Genomic DNA, 16,111 nt, shown 5'->3' on the forward strand with positions numbered 1-16,111 from the left:
AGAGCTGCACTGCCTAGTGAGCAGATAAAGTACTTAAAAGCAGGCATCTCTGCTTCGACTTGGATAAGCGCTCAGCACGTTGTTTAGGCTCCTTTGTGAAGCTGGAAGGTTAGAGTTTGCAGTTACATGAGTTCCTTAAAGGAGAAGGTTGTATGAACCTAAAGCAGTTTGGTTGCAACTTGCAACAAAAGATGTATTATTTAATGTAGCGGAAACTAGAAGTAAGAGCCCCTCTCAAAAAACATAGGTAGATTTTTAAAATTAAACACACACACAATAAAATATTCAAGCAATACAAAAACATCCTCCAACCTCAGATCCCCAGTCCACTCTCCAGAAGGAACTGTTAGCAGTTATTGATGTATTATTCTAGAAGTATTTTATTTTATATCAAAGTAGTGAATACAAACATATATCTCCCCCTCTTTACTAAAACACAAATGGAAGCATACTATATAAATACTCTTTGGCATCATGCAATTTTAAAAAAATCTAACAATATATCTGGTAAATATTTTATGTGTGTGTGTGTGTGTGTGTGTGTGTTTTAAAAACATAATGGGATTTCAGTAGGGTTTTAAAAGATAAGTTGGGGAAATTTACATTTCTGGCAATACAATTGATATCCTGGAAAATGCTTCTGCTATAGAATACCTATGAATGCTAAATAAAATGCAATATATATATATATATATATATATATATAGATCCAGAGAGATGAGTGAGTGCTGAAAGGTGCTGTCCTAAGGCATCTGCTTACCCTGTATGCCACCTAGTCCATGATGTATAGATGCAGTACTTAAGACTGCTTGCTGTTTCTAATATAGCGGAATAGTTGATGTTGTCAGAAAGTTTGAAACTCAGGCAAAATAGAGATTGATCTGTTCCTACTGAATTAGAGTTTCACATCTTTTACCATTGTTTGAAAAAAATTACTAGAAGGGTACATAGTTTGTCAGATTAATTTTAGTGCATGGTAGTATTTGATGTATTTGTGTTTTCCTTAAGCATTTTGATTTCCTTTGTCATCAAGTGGATTTATGATTCATTCCATATTTCTCTTGTTAAAGTGCCTTTTTTTCTGTATTATACTCTACTGTAGAAGGTAGTTTTAAGAAACATAAATGCCACTCTTGTTATAAAATCATTTTGTTTGGTTTGGTTTTTAATTGTGGTAAAACATACATAATATGAAGTTTACCACTTTACCATTTTACCTTTTTTTTTGCTGCACCACGCGGCTTGTGGGATCTTAGTTCTCCTACCAGGGATCAAACCCAGGCCTTCAGCAGTGAAAGCACAGAGTCCTAACCACTGGACCGCCAGGGAATTCCCTCATTTCACCAGTTTTAAGTGTACAATTCAGTGGCATTAAGTACATTCACAATGTTGTGTAACTATCAACACTATCACCCAAACTTTATCACCTAAAACATAAACTTTAACACGTAAACATAAACTCTAATCATAAACAATAGATCCTCATTCCTCTTTCCCCCCAGCCCCTGGTAACCACCATTCTACTTTCTGTCCCTATGGATTTGCCCATTCTAGATACCTCATTTAAGTGGAATCATGTAACCTTTGTCCTTTTGTGTCTGGCTTTTTAACTTAGCATGGATGTTTACCCTTATCGTAGCATATATAATCCACGTATTCATCCATGATGAAGCAAGCAAGGTTCATCCGTGTTGTAGCACGTATCAGAACTTCAATCCTTTTTATGGCTAAGTAAAATTCCATTGTTTGTATATACCATTTTGTTTATCCATTCATCTGTTGACGGACACTTCAGTTCTTTCCATAGTTTGGCTATTGTGAATGATGCCGCTATAAACACTGACATACAAGTATCCGTTTGAATCCCCATTTTCAGATCTTTCGGGTATGTACCTGGGAGTGGAATTGCTGAGTCATATGTAAATTCTGTTTAACTTTTTGAGGAACCACTAAACTTTGTGAGTGATGGCACCATTTTACATTCCAACCAACAATGCACAAGGGTTTTAATTCCTCCACATCTGTCAATATTTGCTGTGTTCTGTTTTTTTATTTTTCTTTTTGTTAAGTAATAGCCATCCTAGTGGGTGTGAAGTGATATCTCATAGTGGCTTTGATTTGCATTTCCCCAATGATTAATAATGCTAAGTATCTTATTGGCCATTTGTATTATATTTTCTTCAGAGAAATTCAAATCCTTTGACCATCTTTTGGTTTTTGTTTGCTTGTTGCTTGGCTGCACCACATGGCTTGCAGGATTTTAGTTCCCCGACCAGGGATTGAGCCCGGGACCCCTGCAGTGGAAACATGGATTTCTAACCACTGGACCACCAGGGAATTTGTTCCTTTGATGATTTTTTAATTACGTTGTTGTTTTTTGTTGTTGTTGAGCTTTAGGAGTTCTTTATATGTTCTAGATATTAACCTCTTACCAGATATATGATTTGCAAATATCTTTCTCCCATTCTATGGGTTGTTTTTTCACTCTCTTGATCATGTCCTTTGACGAACAAAAGTTTAAAATTTTGATATAGTCTAAATTATCTATTTTTTTCTTTTGTTGCCTGTGCTTTTTGTGTCATATCCAAGAAACCATTGCCAAATCCAATGTCACAAAGGTTTTCCCCTGTGTTTTCTTCTAAGAGTTTTATAGTTTTATGTCTTATGTCTTTGATTTATTTTCAGTTAATTTTTGTATGTAGTATAAGGGTCCAACTTCATTCTTTTTTTTTTTAATTAAAAAATTTTTTGGCTGCATTGGGTCTTCATTGCTGCATGCAGGCTTTCTCCAGCTGAGGCAAGCAGGGGTTACTCTTCGCTGTGGTGTGTGGGCTTCTCACTGTGGTGACTTCTCTTGTTGTGGAGCATGGGCTCTAGGCACACGGGCTTCAGTAGTTGCAGCATGCAGGCTCAGCAGTTGTAGCACATGGGCCCTAGAGCACGTGGGCTTCAGTAGTTGTGGCACTCGGGCTTGGTTGCTCTGCAGGATGTGGGATCTTCCCGGACCAGGGATCGAACCTGTGTTCCTTGCACTGGCAGGTGGATTCTTAACCACTGTGCCACCAGGCAAGTCCCAACTTCATTCTTTTGCATGTCATTATCCAGTTTTCCCAGCACCATTTGTTAAAAAGATTGTCCAGGGCTTCCCTGGTGGCGCAGTTGTTGAGAGTCCACCTGCCGATGCAGGGGACACAGGTTTGTGCCCCAGTTCGGGAAGATCCCACATGCCGCAGAGCGGCTAGGCCTGTGAGCCATGGCTGCTGAGCCTGTGCATCCAGAGCCTGTGCTCCGCAACAGGAGAGGCCACAACAGTGAGAGGCCCACATACCGAAAAAAAAAAAAAAAAGGCTGTCCATTCCTCATTGAATGCTTTTGGCATCCTTGTTGAAAATCAATTGCCCATACATGTGAGTGTTTATTTCTGGGCTCTCTATTCTAGTCCATTGGTCTATGCATCTGTCTATATGCTTGTACCATACTGTTTTGATCACTGTAGCTTTTGTTTTGTAGCGGCATGTGGGATCTTCCCAGACCGGGGCACGAACCCATGTCCCCTGCATGGGCAGGCGAACTCTCAACCACTGCGCCACCAGGGAAGCCCGATCACTGTAGCTTTGTAGTAAGTTTTGCAATCAGGAAATGTGAGCCCTCCAGCTTTGTTCTTGAGCTCCTGTTTTAATCACTGTGTAGGTGACAGGACACAAAATCTAGTATCCTCAGGGCATATACAATGCAGGGAACAGGAGGCAGCATTCTTAGTGAAAGGGCAAACTAGGACAACACCTGCCCCCCCCAACACACACAACAGTAAGAAAACTCATATTCGTGGAGGAGGAAAGTCCCCCATGAAACTGTTCATAACCATTTTTAAAGAATCGTTGCCATAAATAATGTTTCTGTCAACTTAAATGCAAAAGCCTCCACCCTATCTTCATCATTTTCAGTCTTTCCCAAACAATCATCACAACTAGACCTGAGTACATGCCCTTCAGATGGTCTGTCTTTTGGGTCAATGTAAAGCTGTTTTGAATGTTCCTTAGATGCTTTACGAAAACTCATTGACATAAAGCAGAATCTCTTTGGCTCAAAACACTTGAAGATCTCTCCTTCCAGGTAGTGCTAGATGCCACCAGGCTTGATGTAAATGAAAAGTGTGCTTATTGTCGGCCATGATCCAAGAAAGCTGAGATGAGGAACAGAACTACTGCTGTGGGTGTGGGTGTTGGTGAACCTAACATCATGATTCTGGATTAATATACACCTAGTAATATGACTTAAAATATATATAAAGCTAAAAGTAACATCAGTACATGGATCAGTTGAAAAACTCACAGTGGAAGATTTTTCTTTTTCAAAGAAAAATATTGAACTTTATTTTGCACTTGAGGTTCCATTGTGTCTTTAATGTATTTCTAAAGTTATAATACCTAAATAGAATTCCATGAGGCACTGGGATATTTAATATAAAACTAAATTTACTTTCTTCTTTCTTACAGTGGAGGATTTTAATATACCGCTCAATAAATCTTTTTTTAAAAAATAAATCTATTTATTTATTTATTTTTGGCTGTGTTGGGTCTTTGTTGCTGTGCACAGGCTTTCTCTAGTTGCAGTGAGTGGGGGCTACTCTTCATTGTGGTGCGTGGGCTACTCATTGCAGTGGCTTCTCCTGTTGTGGAGCATGAGCTCTAGGCACATGGGCTTCAGTAGTTGTGGCACGTGGGCTCCATAGTTGTGGCTCACGGGCTCTAGAGCACAGGCGCTGTAGTTGTGGCACACAGGCTTAGTTGCTCCATGGCATGTGGGAACTTCCTGGACCAGGGCTCAAACCCCTGTCCCCTGCATTGGCAGGCAGATTCTTAACCACTGTGCCACCAGGGAAGTCCCTCTCAATAATTCTTAGATCAAGTATACAAAAAAAAATCAATGAATGTATAGAAGAAGATCTGAAGAACACAAATAAGTAAGTCAATATAAATATAAACTAAATGCCCATGATTTGGAGAATATGCATTTTTTAAAAAAAATTTTTATTGGAGTATAATTGCTTTACAATGGTGTGTTAGTTTCTGCTTTATAACAAAGTGAATCAGTTATACATATACATATGTCCCCATATTTCTTCCCTCTTGTGTCTCCCTCCCTCCCACCCTCCCTATCCCCCCCCTCTAGGTGGTCACAAAGCACCGAGCTGATCTCCCTGTGCTATGCGGCTGCTTCCCACTAGCTATCTATTTTACATTTGGTAGTGTATATACGTCCATGCCACTCTCTCACTTTGTCCCAGCTTACCCTTCCCCTCCCCATATCCTCAAGTCCAGAGAATATGCATTTTTAACACAAATGAAGCAGTTATGTTCTAGATCAGGGTTTGGTAAACCTTTTCTCTAAAGAGACAGATAATAAATATTTTGGCTTGGAATACCATATGGTCCCTCTCTCAACTACTCAATTCTTGCTTTTGTGGACATATACAATATGTAAACAAATGAGTGTGGCTGTATACCAATAAAACTTTATTTATGAAAACAAGCAGCAGGACTTCCCTGGTGGAGCAGTGGTTAAGAATCCGCCTGCCAATGCAGGGGACACGGGTTCAATCTGTGGTCTGGGAAGATCCCACACGCCGTGGAGCAACTAAACCCGCATGCCACAACTACTGAAGCCCGTGTGCTGCAACTACTGAGACCTGTGCTGCAACTACTGAGGCCCGTGCCCCTAGAGCCGGTGCTCCGCAACAAGAGAAGCCACCGCAGTGAGAAGCCCGCGCACTGCAACAAAGAGTAGCCCCGCTTGCTGCAACTAGAGAAAGCCCACACACAGCAACGAAGACCCAATGCGGCAAAAAAAAAAAAAAAAAGAAGCAGAAACAAAAAAACAAGCAGCAAGGGAATTCCCCGGCAGTCCAGTGGTTAGGACTCCAGGCTTCCACTGCAGGGGGCCCAGGTTCAATCCCTGGTCAGGAGGCTAAGATCCCGCAAGACATGCAGCGCAGCCAAAACAAACAAAAAACAAGCAGCAGGGGAATTCCCCGGCAGTCCAGGGGTTAGGACTCCAGGCTTCCACTGCAGGGGGCACAGGTTCAATCCCTGGTCAGGAGACTAAGATCCCGCAAGACATGCAGCGCAGCCAAAACAAACAAAAAACAAGCAGCAAGCCACATTTGGCCCATAAGTTACAGTTTGACAACTCCCATTCTAGACCATAAAGCAAGTGTCAATCTATTTCAAAGACTCAGTCTCATGAAAACTATGCTATTTGACTATAATAAAATCAAAAATTAAATCAATAACAGGGACTTCCCTAGTGGTCCAGTGGTTAAGAATCTGCCTTCCAGTGCAGGGGACACAGGTTCGATCCTTGGTCAGGGAACTAAGATCCCACATGCTGCAGAGCAACTAAACCTGTGTGCCACAACTACTGAGCCTGCGTTCTAGAGCCCACGAGCCACAACTACTGAGCCCACGTGCCACAACTACTGAAGCCTGCGTGCCTAGAGCCCGTGCTCTGCAACAAGAGAAGCCATAATGAGAAGCCCGCTTACCGCAACGAAGAGCAGCCCCCGCTCGCCACAACTAGAGAAAGCCCACGTGCAGCAACGAAGACCCAATGCAGCCAAAATAAATAAATAAAATAAATAAAATTTAAAAAGTAATTCTTGACTATATCTTAAGAAGAATAGGTGAAAACAACAATAGTGGGCTTTTAACGAATCCTCTTTGAAACTCTTAGGATAGTTCAGTGAAATGTAATCATTTTCAAGAGTTCAAATATTTTCCTAGACTTTCCTGGGGTTGTCACTGGAGCCGACTTTTAAAAAAAGGCAAATACCACCCCTAGAGAAGAGGGGTAAATTGGTTATGGTTAAAGCGGGGGAGGTGGGAGGGAGGGTCTCAAAAGAGTTAAGTGTTGGCAAGAATTGGGTCATAAATAGAATAAGAGAACTCTTATGACATCTACTTTTGGATCAACAATATTAAAAAAAACTTTGTTTTTCAGTGGTACAACATAAGGAAATCAGCCTAAAACAATAAAGTTATGTTAGACGTTTTCAAAATTCTCTTTCTGTAGCCAAAAAAAAAAACCTCACAAAGGGATTATAGCGAGTCCATACAAATGGGTGATCTATTTCATTGTATCAATACGAATGATTATATTGTTTGCGCAGAAATATATATTTTTAATAGTAGGATTCAAGTACAAAATAACTTGGAGAATGCACATATGGGTTATTATAAAAATCGCACAAAGAAGTCTTTACCTACAATAAAGGTACTTGTTCAGATTAGACAAAGATGTTCAAACACATATAAACAAGGATGTCCAAAACTTACACGCTTCAGTTCTTTCAGGATGAGCCAAAAGGAGGCTTTCAGGTTTAAAAGAAAAAAAACTAACAAGTCTATTTTGACTGAATGTCACATATGAAAGTAAGTGACTAATAATAACAGAAGCATGAAAATCTAAGCACCATGAAGCCCACTGTTAGAAAAATCCTTCTATTCAGAAGTTCCTTTTGATATGTACTAGCCATTGTTGTTGCCAGTGAGCACCAATCTCCCCCCACCTCTCCCTAACAGACATAAGACAAACCTCAAATGAGGAAGGCAGGGTATACTGCCTTTCTACTCTGGTAAGGTTTGTGTGCAATCACATTTTTCATCTCTAGATGGTGCAAGCTGAAAGTAATTTCTCTTTTTCAGGGTTTAGCTACATGAGATGATTTGTAATATCTTCAGGTTTACTTTTTGTGCATAACCATAGAAAAGGCATTTCTGACCTTATTTATTACAGTTTGCTTAGTCTATTTCTTATATATACATGTTTTCATATTCTTTTTTCATTATGGTTTATTACAGGATATTGAATAGAGTTCCCTCTGCTAAACAATAGGACCTTGTTGTTTATCTGCTTAGTCTATTTCTTAACACACTTATCTATGATCTACAGAGGTCAATAAATACAGAAAAGAAACTTTACTAAATGTGTCCTAACAGCCATTTCCTATCAGATTCTATTGAGTTAAATTTCTAATGTACAATAATTACAATAATTATTTTAAATGGTCTAAAATATTCTGGGGAAAAAAATTTTTTTTTACTTAAAATAATTTGACATTAAAATCTAGTAGAATCTTCTTAGAACATAATTCAACACAACAGATTCAGATCTGCTAAAGGTCAAAATATTACCACGGCTGGCAAACCTTTTCTGTAAAGGGCAAGATAGTAAATATTCGAAGCTCCATTGTAGCCTAAAAGCAGCACCGACAAGATGCAAACAAGTGGGTGTGGCTGTGTCCTGAGATTCCTCCGGGCTGTAGTTTGCTGATTCCTGTTATTTACAGCAAAAGCCTGATTTCTTACCATAAGTCACTGTTGTTTTTAAACACCCCCTCCAAAACTGGATGCCTGTGCTCTCTTCAGCAGCACATATACTAAAATTGGAACGATACTGAGAAGATTAGTATGGCCCCTGTGCAAGGATGACACGCAAATTCGTGAAGCATTCCATATTTTTGTAAAGCAATTATACTCCAATAAAGATGAAACAAACAACTAAATAAATAAATTAATTAATTAATTTAAAAAAACAACTGGATGCCTGAGTCTGTTACAGATTATATTTAGTTTGGGTCATGGTATGAAAAATAGTTGAGTTCACATAAAAATCCAGATTTCCATCTTCTCTTGGGGAAAAAAACCTCTAAGGACCTAGAAACACTGAGCCCAGAAAATGAGCTGAGGTTGAATATTCTGTCCTCTCCTTGGACAGATCAGGTGCTTTCCAGCTGCTGCTGTTCCCACAGGCTGGCTTGTTCACTCACCTTTCCACAGCGCTGGGCACTGGGACTGAGACCTCTTAGAACTGGAAAACCTCCATCAACTCTGTCCCCTAATGCTCTTCCTTATGCCCTTTCACTGACTACCCATTTATCTCCTCCTACCCTGGCCTACATTCTTCTATATTTCAGCTCTCATTGTTTTCATTTAAATGCATCAAAACACGTAGTAATAATAACATGACAGCAATGAGCGATTATTTACAACACACTTTTGCTGCAAATATGAAAACAAGAGCTCGTATTAGTAAAAAAATCTTCATTTTGATTAACTCTCCTCATATACATCATAAGAATGAAATAATATTACTATGTCTCAGATACAAACCAGGAAACATTCCAATTTTTTTAAATCTTTATATAAAAAAATAATCATTTTTCAATTTAAAAAGTAATCTTTTGGGCTCCCCTGGTGGTGCAGTGGTTGAGAGTCCGCCTGCCGATGCAGGGGACATGGGTTCGTGCCCCGGTCCGGGAAGATCCCACATGCTGCGGAGCACCTGGGCCCGTGAGCCATGGCCGCTAAGCCTGCGCGTCTGGAGCCTGTGCTCCGCAACGGGAGAGGCCACAACAGTGAGAGGCCCGCGTACCAAATACATAAATAAAAATAAAATAAAATGTAATCTTTTTATAGTAGTCTATATTTTTTTCAAAAAAGCTTTTATATACATTAATTAACTTTAACATCCATGGATTTCTGGAATTGGAATTGAATAATAAGTCTGAATAACTTATTGAATTACTCAGATTGTATTATTACCTCATTCACAGATTTTTGCTTTATATTCATCAATACATGTCTGAATCAATGTGAGAAACGATTTCCAGATCAATGCCCTCATGAGAAAGACACTAAGCCCTGCACTGTGTGGACTTCTCACAGTTTTACCTTATTTACTCCTGTATTTTCCTCTTTCTGCATTTCTTTCCTCTTTCAATGTTGAGGAGAAAATGCAAATATTTTCCTTTCTTCATTTTCCTAGGTTTATGCTTAGGTTTAAGGTTCCCGTGTGCCTGACATCGTTTGTCCTTCTTTACTTCCAAAATTAGATGCAGTTTAAAAAGTCCTTTGATTTTTAAATCCTTTGGTTTTTTTGTAGGTGGATTATTCCTGAGCCTTTGTTAGACACAGCTAACATGGCTTGGTCTCACTGGTGCCCAGTTCCCATCCTGAAGCTAGCCAGGAACCCAGCAAGAGTTGCCTTATTAGAACAAAGGACACTCCTATCACCCAGGAAATTGCAAGGGATTTAGGAGCTCTGTATCAGGGACCAGAGTCAAAGACCAAATATTAGAACAAAAGATGCTCCTAGCACGTTTATCACATAGGAAATTACAAAGGCTTTAGGAGCTCTGGCCAGGAGCCAAAGACCAAAATATATATTAATATTTATTACATCAAAATATCATATGTATGTACCATCTGAACCACTATTTAAATTTTAATTGATTTATCTTTATATACATTATTTTAAAAAGAAAAATTGCTATTTAAAAAGGAAACATTTGATAGGAAACAAAAACCAGGATTGCTGACTATGACTAGAAGATAACCATAGGAATAAGTATGAGACTATAAAAATTAAGATATTCTTTAAATATACCACCAATATATTTCATCAAATGTACCACTAATATATTTGAGAAATGCTCTTAGGGTTCACCAGCTTCTAGACCTAGTGTGAGAAGACTTCCAAGTGCTACTTGGGCACAGGTAGTTTGATGGAAACGTTTCCATTAACCCTTTGCTACAATGCATCTGCCTGAGAATGTGCCCATGAGAGGGTCAGGGTCTCCTTTCCCTCCTCCTCCTTTTTCAAAATCTCACTTCTCCTACTTCATAAAAGACAGAGAATTGTTCTATGGTTCTTCACCTGGGAGACATGGGTGTTATTGGGCTAGAAAACAAAATGGCAGTTTGAAATATTTGTGTCCGTTTTTTTTTTTAATTTATTTGGCTGTATAGGGTCTTAGTTGCAGCGTGAGGGATCCTCGTTGCAGCATGCAGGATCTTTCGTTGAGGCACGTGGGCTTCTCTCTAGTTGTGGCAGGTGGGCTCCAGAGCACGCAGGCTCAGTAATTGTGGAATGCGGGCTCTCTAGTTGTGTGCGTGGGCTTAGTTGCCCCACGGTATGTGGGATCTTAGTTCCCTGAGCAGGTATAGAACCTGAGTCCCCTGCATTGGAAGGCAGACTCTTTTTTTTTTTTTTTTTTTTAAATATTTATTTATTTATTTAGGCTGCTGCAGGTCTTAGTTGCAGCATGTGGACTCTTAGTTGTGGCATGCATGTGGGATCCAGTTCCCTGACCAGGGATCGAACCCTGGCCCCCTGTACTGGGGGCACAGGGTCTTACCCACTGGACCACCAGGGAAGTCCCGGAAGGCAGACTCTTAACCACTGGTCCCCCAGGGAAATCCCTTGTGTCAGTTCTGAAAAAAATAAATGAGTCCAAGACCAGATTTAAAAATCATTTTGTCAGGCTTCCCTGGTGGCACAGTGGTTGAGAGTCCGCCTGCCGATGCAGGGGACACGGATTCGTGTCACGGTCCAGGAGGATCCCACATGCCACGGAGCGGCTGGGCCCATGAGCCATGGCTGCTGAGCCTGCGCGTCTGGAGCCTGCGCTCTGCAGCGGGAGAGGGCACAACAGTGAGAGGCCCGCGTACCGCCAAAAAAGAAAAAAAAATCCTTTTGTCAGTCCAGTGGTTTCTCATTTTTTACTTTCAACAAAATAGATGGATATAATTTACAACAACTTTCAATGATAGCTTACTGTATACATTTTGGCATAAAACTCAGGAGTTCACAGAGTTGAGTGATATAGCTCTAAAAAAAATCTCTTCACCATTTTAAACACATTTGTGTGAATAAGGTTTCTCAGTGCTTATAATGGATAATGATGGATATCATTTTGCTATGATATTCAGATTCCATTGGCTACTTTAAAAACTGTAAAGGGATAGTTTTATTTTAAAAACTCAGTATATACCATGTTGGAAAATACATCTTTTGTAGCTATTTAAACGTAGGATATAAACTTTCATATGTCAATTTTAAAATGTGTGACAGGGACACTGTTTTACAAAATTCTTTTTGAGATTATGGAAGCAAAATAATTTGAAAACCAGGAAATCTTAAATATGTCAGAGATTTTTAAATCTACTAATTGTGAAATAAAGAATGTTGCCACCATCCAGTTCTACAAGAATCAAGTCACTAGCCACTACAGTTGCTGACCTACAATACACCCTGGAAGGAATTCAGGGTGTAGATCAAGATGAGGTACTCTGTGCTCTGGGGAAACAGGCAAAATAAGCCCTTAGTTAGAAATATTTCAGGAGAAATTTTTTATGAACCTGGATACTTGCATCTTCCATACTTAGAAAAGCACTAAAATCATTAACTGAGATGTCTGTTCCTTGTGACTAGTAGCAACATTCTACCAAGATGTGTGCTTGAGTGCATGTACCCCTTTGCCCAAATCACATGTATACTGACCTACCTCTTCAGAGTAGTTCCTCAGAGTAGTTCTCCCAGGCTATAGTCCTTAGTAAGCTCCCCAATAAAACTGAAACTCATAGCTCTTACGTTGTGTATTTTTATTTCAGTCCACATATTCATGAATCCTTACTGAAAACATTACTCAAATACAAATTCCAACTGCCAGAGTAATACTCAAAATCAAGAACTCAAGACTGGAAAAGTCAGAGTAAGAAAACAGAAGTGGAACATCGAAAACAATTCACCTCACAAAATTGAGTATAAATAGCTGTGCTATAATTTGTTTTCAAATTTAAAATTTTTCAAAAGTGAGCTCCAAATGAATGCAAACGTTAAAGCCAATTCTTGGCGGGCGGGACCAGGAGAAGCCTGATGGATGGCAGGTACGGGAGGTGGGCCAGAAGCCGGTTGGAACCTGAGATGTCCTGTAGTTGTCTAAAGAGTCTTCAATCACTATGTCAAGTGATATAGATGTTTCTTCTTGTTCATATGATGAAGATCAGGGATCTAAACTTATTAGAAAACCTAGAGAGGCACCATTTGTCCCCCTTGGAATGGCACGTTTTGCAGCAATCATTGCGTGTGGATTATATATTTAAATTGAAGAGCAGGGTAAATACTAAAATGTCTGTTCACCTGATCCACATGCACATGGCAGCCCAAGGCTTTGTTGTGGGAACAATTATTCTTGGTATGGGCTATTCCATGTATCAAGAATTCTGGGTAAAACCTAAACCTTAGAAGAGGAGATGCTGTCTTGGTCTTGTTAATGGTGCTTGCTTTAGTTAGACATCTCATATTGAGGTTACATGTTTATGTTGAAAATAAATTGTTTGGATCAGACAATAACATGGTAATTTGAATACTGGCTTCCTTTCTTGCAGGCTCGATTTGCCTGGTGACCAAGTTACTGATGACTAGTTCACTAGCTATGTCATTCAGGGGAGTCAAATCAGCACAAAAGAAACAGGTCACTTTTTTTTTTTTTTTTTTTTGGGGAACGAACCCGTGTCCCCTGCATCGGCAGGCAGACTCTCAACCACTGCGCCACCAGGGAAGCCCCAAAACATGTCACTTTTAAATGCACTTGATAGTGGTACAGTGTCCACCTTCTTAAACTCTTCTGATGAAATTAGTTCTAAAGAGGACAACATGCCAATCCTGAAATGCTCCCAGTTGCTGCAGAATATCATATACTTTTGATGTAATGTAGGAATCCTATTTACCCCAGTTAATTTAACTCTTTCTGACCGCCTTGTGGAATGAGTACTGTTTTAAGGGCTGGTTAGCTCTTGAGGAACCCTTTCAGAACAGCACATGGAATACAACATTATAAACCTCCTGGCAAGTATGTGTGTGTGTTTTAAACCAAACCTAAAAAGCTGATAACGGAGCTGCTTAGAAGTAATTTTTTTTTTTTTAAGATGTTGGTGGTAGGAGTTTATTAATTAATTAATTTATTTTTGCTGTGTTGCGTCTTCATTTCTGTGCGAGGGCTTTCTCTAGTCGTGGCAAGCGGGGGCCACTCTTCATCACGGTGCGTGGGCATCTCACTATGGCGGCCTCTCTTGTTGCGGAGCACAGGCTCCAGATGTGCAGGCTCAGTAGTTGTGGCTCACGGGCCTAGTTGCTCCGCGGCATGTGGGATCTTCCCAGACCAGTGCTCGAACCCGTGTCCCCTGCATTGGCAGGAAGATTCTCAAACACCGTGCCACCAGGTAAGCCCCTAGAAGTAATATTTATTTCAGAATCATAGTTCTAAACGTGAGAATAACTCAATTGTAGATCCCCTTTTAGCTCTTTTGAAATTGCAGAATTTTATTTTGCTGCTGTTATACTAGAATAATTTGTCAATGTCATTTCGAAGTAGAAATGTGTATTTTAAGTGCTAATGCAAAGGTAAATGAAAAACAATTTTTATTTATTTTTTAAAATATATTTTATTTTTTCATTTTTGGCTGCGTTGGGTCTTCATTGTAGTGCGCGGGCTTCTCATTGCGGTGGCTTCTCTTGTTGCATGCAGAGCACAGGCTCTAGGTGTGCAGCCTTCAGTAGCTGTGGCACATGGGCTCAGTAGTTGTGGCTCATGGGCTCTAGAGCGCAGGCTCAGTAGTTGTGGCGTACGGGCTTAGTTGCTCTGGCATGTGGGATCTTCCCAGACCAGGGATCAAACCTGCGTCCCCTGAACTTGCCGGTGGATTCTCAACAACTGCGCCACCAGGGAAGCCCCCCAAAACACTTTTTAAATGTCTGCAGTGTGTTTATTATCTCTATAAGAATCATAAATGTTAAACTAAGTAAATTACCTATAATGGAAATGGTTTATGAGCAAGCTGGATTGGTCAGACTTTATACAAACTTTGGTACGCTACAGAATGCTTTATTGTACTTGTGAAATTCGCTTGTCTAACCTGAATTTACATTCCATGGTGATAACATGGTAATGTAGTGATATTAAAGAAAGTGAACACACACGTACACACACACAGAGCAATTCTTGAAAAGGACTTAGATGGTGAAAAGAAAATACCGTGGGCATACAACCCCAGGTTAAATTAACAACAACTGGAGTAAGGCAAAGTAAATGACTGACAGCTCTTGAATGCATTCATTTGCTGACAGAATACCTGAGTGTTGAGTTCCAGCAGTGTGCCAAACACTCTCGGAGGTGCCCAGACTATATCACTAAACAAAATAGTCAAAGATCCCTACCCTTGCAGAATTTAGAATTTTCTTCTTGTAGATGTAATGTATGGCTTGGGGAAAGGGAAGTAAAGAAAAGTTATTTTGTTTTTGACTATCCTAATTCGAGATATTGAGTTTTTGTTTTTTGTTTTTTTTTGCTGTACGAGGGCCTCTCACTGTTGTGGCCTCTCCCATTGTGGAGCACAGGCTCCGGACGCGCAGGCTCAGCAGCCATGGCTCACAGGCCTATCCGCTCCGTGGCATGTGGGATCTTCCCGGACCGGGGCACGAACCCGCGTCCCCTGCATCGGCAGGCGGACACTCAACCACTTTGCCACCAGGGAAGCCCTGAGATATTGAGTTTTAAGTTGGTATTTAATAAATGAACTTGACTTTCAGCTGAAGAAATATATAATCTAAAAAGGAACACCATATGAAAGGAGTGATTTCAGTGAGCCCAGAAAAGCACTAAATTCCTTAACTTGAGACATCTAGTTTTCTTTAATGAACAATAATCTTTTGACGTTCAGACTACTTTTCCTTTGTTGCAAAATTCCTGTATATCCTAGCTCCTCCTGTGCCTCCTTGGAGCAGTTCTCTCAGAGTTACTTGAGATGCTGCCTCCCAGGCTTGAAGTCCTAAAACTTTCTGCCGAATAAAACATAATTCTCAACTTAAAAAGAAAAACCATTAAGCAAACAAACAAAAAGAAACACCAAGTAATGCAGGGAAAAGGAAATGCTAAAAAAACCCAAAACTCAACTATATGAGTATATAAATATTACTCTGTGAAATGCAGGATATCTGAATGCTTGGAGAATATTCCTCCTTACCCACCAGACACTCTCTTTTTTCCCCTCTAGTTTTATTGATATATAATTGACACACAACACTGTGTAAGTTTAAGGTGTACAGCATCATGACTGGACCTACACACATCATGAAATGATGACCACAGTAGTTTAGGGAACATCCCTCATCTCATATAGATACAAAATTAGAGACACAGAAAAAAATTTTCTTCCCTGTGATGAGAATTCCTAGGATTTACTCTTTTAACAATTTTGATATATAACATAGA

At 39.9% G+C, this 16,111-nt stretch overlaps 1 non-coding gene and 1 pseudogene across 1 annotated transcript; both read left to right on the top strand.

Annotated features, from left to right (window-relative positions):
- The first annotated feature begins 8,413 nt into the window (after positions 1–8,413).
- LOC112391452 (U6 spliceosomal RNA) lies at positions 8,414–8,520 on the top strand. Its single transcript, XR_003001493.1, has one exon. It is a non-coding gene; the product is annotated as a U6 spliceosomal RNA (small nuclear RNA).
- Positions 8,521–12,776: 4,256 nt separating this feature from the next.
- On the top strand, positions 12,777–13,086 carry LOC112391445 (HIG1 domain family member 1A, mitochondrial pseudogene; annotated as a pseudogene).
- The last annotated feature ends 3,025 nt before the right edge of the window (positions 13,087–16,111 follow it).

This window comes from Neophocaena asiaeorientalis, unplaced genomic scaffold (genome assembly GCF_003031525.2).
Source record: "Neophocaena asiaeorientalis asiaeorientalis breed wild unplaced genomic scaffold, Neophocaena_asiaeorientalis_V1.1 scaffold515, whole genome shotgun sequence".
Classification (NCBI taxonomy): domain Eukaryota; kingdom Metazoa; phylum Chordata; class Mammalia; order Artiodactyla; family Phocoenidae; genus Neophocaena; species Neophocaena asiaeorientalis.